Genomic DNA, 3,064 nt, shown 5'->3' with positions numbered 1-3,064 from the left:
GAAACGCAAGCTGACTCGACCCTCGGGAATCTGAAACGGCGGCAGGTGACAGGGAAGCAGCCCGGAAAGGCAATAATAAATGTTGGCATCCGCTCTTGAAATTTTAAGAGTTATTCGAAAAACCAGAAATAAAAGCAAAAGCAGAGTAATTCATAATTCATGCAGAGTCAGTACAGAGGGTTTGTGATTTAGAGCAATCAGGTCTCCCACTCCAGCTGGAAGCATTCCCCCGCCCCCCCTTTTAAATTGTATCTAGTTTTAGTTCTCCCGTTTGTCTTTCCCAGAGAGATACCAAGAGAACATAATTTTTAAAAAGGTGCTTCTATCAGCGACAATGGAACATAGACATGAAGTACCAGAAGCATTCTCACTGAAATAAGACTAAAACGAGTATGCCTTTATCACATGCCCATTAAACATTTTCTGCAAGGCCTAACCAATGAGATGAAACACGAAACGGGAACAAGAAGTATAAGCATCAGAAAAAAGACACCAAAATCTCATTATTCGTAGGTATGATGGCCCATCTACAAAGCCCAAAATAAGCATTTAGAATTGGTAATTAATAGAGTTTAGCACACACACACAAAAAAGCACTTGCTTACTGTTAAACAATGTTTAGTAGTGGTAGTAGTAGTCTGAGCAGGGAAGATCTGGGAAATTCACTTTACGAGAGTCACAGTAAATTGCCTAGAAATAAGAAGATTTGAGCAGGATCTGTATGAAGAAAATTACAGTGATATCATGACCCTGAATAGGCACAAATGCAACCCAAATTCTATGCGATCTGGGAGAAAACCATCAAAATTCTAAATTTCATATGCGTGAATAAGAACCACTAAGATGTTTTTGAAAAAGAGAATGACACGGAGAACTTCCCATAGCAGATATGAAAAGATAAAGTTTCAGTGAAAATATCGTGGTGTTGGTTCAAAAGAGACAGATGGCTGATATTGAGTAGAATGGCCTAGAAGGGGATTCTGAGCAGATGTAAAACCTCACACAATGAAAAGAACCACAAGTGAATGGGGAAAGGAAATTTTAATCAGTCACCATAATGGAAAAAAACTGGCTGTTGGGGAAAGTCGAGTTCCGTTTATATCTCACACCCATTTAAAAAGTTGTAGACGATTTAAAGACTTTATTTTTAAAAGGACATTTGACAATCTAGGTGGAGCATTCGGGTGAGTTTGGAGATGCATTTTTAATACATGGTAAGCCATGGAGGAAATCACAAAGGGAAAAGCTGTATAATTTATACTACATGAAAATACCAAAATCACAAAGGGAAAAGCTGTATAATTTATACTACATGAAAATACCAAGGTGTACATATCGAAAGTGGTAATAAAATTAAAAACCAGAGAAACAATCTGGGGATATATTTGTCATAAGTATTACAACTAAAGGAACAATATTTCTGGTTTATAAAGAATTTATTCAAGTGAGTAAGCAATAAATGCATCCTAACAGAAAAATAAAATGGGCCAGGGACTTGAATATATAATTCACAGAAAAGAACAGGCTGGCAAACAAAAGTAAAGCAAAGACAGCCTTATTAGTAATCAAAGGAGTGCTAATCGAAAGAACAATGAGGTACAATTTTTATCTTTTCGAATAGTTAAAAAGAAATTCTTTTTTTTAGAATGACAAGATACTATCATTGCCCACAGATGCATAAATTCAAGCTACCCGTTAAGCAGTGTGGAAAGATGAGGAGGATATTTTAATGTTTTTAACTTTTGACCCAGTCATCTCACTTCTGTGACCTCATCTCCAGGAATTGTCAGAGAAAAGTGACAGTTTTTGTACACTGAAGTTCAGTGCAGCGTGATCTGTAAAGGCCAGAAGGAGAAAGCAGCTTACAGTGACAAAATGACATCACTGTGGGTGGCATCAATATCACTATCATAGGATATTCAAACTGAAGACTCTGAAGCAACAGCCAAAAATCATATTTGAAACAAAAAAGAATGTCATGGAAAATGGAGATGCTCCTGATGTTTAAGGAAAAAGAAAAAAGAAACTCAACATATACTTCACCTCTGATTGCACTAAACAATTATGCTTTTAAAAAGAATGAAGTACGCCGTCATGTTAACAGAGACTATATCTGGATTTTAGAATTACAGGACTTTTTCGTATTTTTTTTTCTGAGTATTCCGTGTTTCTCTTAGCATAAAAATCTCGATAAAATCTAATTTCGGAATATGAAATTAAATAGACTTTGTATTATCGTCTTTTCGTTTTTAGTTGACTTGTTTTCATAAGCAAACAAAATCACGACACATCTGAAACGTTGGGAAAGGGGCAAAATAAGCAAGCAAACAAATTCGCTCTCTCACCACTCTGGCCACCAACTAATTTCTGCTCATTTTGTTACATTTTTTTCCTTCGAATTTTCATAGAAGAATCATCTTAATATACGTACAATTTTATGTCCTTCCCCCTGCCCACTTATTATGTTACAAATATGTGCCAAATAAGGGAACTGTTCTTTTATTATTACATACAGCAGCGCACAAGTTTTTAATTTCAAAATTTTTTAAATTGCATAAAGCTTTGAAAGATTCTATGTGCCACAAAATTCAACACCACGGATTCAAACTATGAGTTCGAAAATAAAGCTTTGAAGAAATTCCCACCGGTTGGTTCACGTGGTCAAGTTTAAGTATTGTTCTGAACTCAGATTGTCTTAATATTAAAAGGTGAAATTCTGATTTTGTTATCTTGGATTTTCCAATATCGTATCCACAAATCGCTTTATTTTCAAATAAGAGCCAGACTTTGAAAACAGGGCCTTAAAGGTAGTAATGACAGAGTTTTAAAGGGCAAATATTACTCATTTCAAAATCCTTGTATACCTTTCAAATTCAGTATTTGTTTTAGCAACTGAACTCATAAAAAGTAGGTAGGAAAAATCTGAATTAATATCTCTCCTAGATAGGTCGGTTTTTGAGAAAACAGTTGTGATATTTGCTTGTGTATATCCCATGAAATAAAATTTCTCCACCTAATTGAATGGAACAAGAAACGATAAATTTGTATGGTTAACATAAAAACG

At 35.0% G+C, this 3,064-nt stretch overlaps 1 protein-coding gene across 1 annotated transcript in view; it reads right to left on the bottom strand.

Moving 5' to 3' along the window:
• The window catches only part of ORAOV1 (oral cancer overexpressed 1), a 15,034-nt gene that overhangs the window by 8,867 nt on the left and 3,103 nt on the right, over nucleotides 1-3,064 (bottom strand). The gene's annotated exons all lie outside the window — the stretch shown is intronic.

Source organism: Pteropus vampyrus, unplaced genomic scaffold (genome assembly GCF_000151845.1).
Source record: "Pteropus vampyrus isolate Shadow unplaced genomic scaffold, Pvam_2.0 Scaffold478, whole genome shotgun sequence".
In the NCBI taxonomy this organism is placed as follows: Eukaryota; Metazoa; Chordata; class Mammalia; order Chiroptera; family Pteropodidae; genus Pteropus; species Pteropus vampyrus.
The sequence above is the reverse complement of the archived record's forward strand: the minus strand, read 5'-3'. Positions and strand labels throughout refer to the sequence as shown.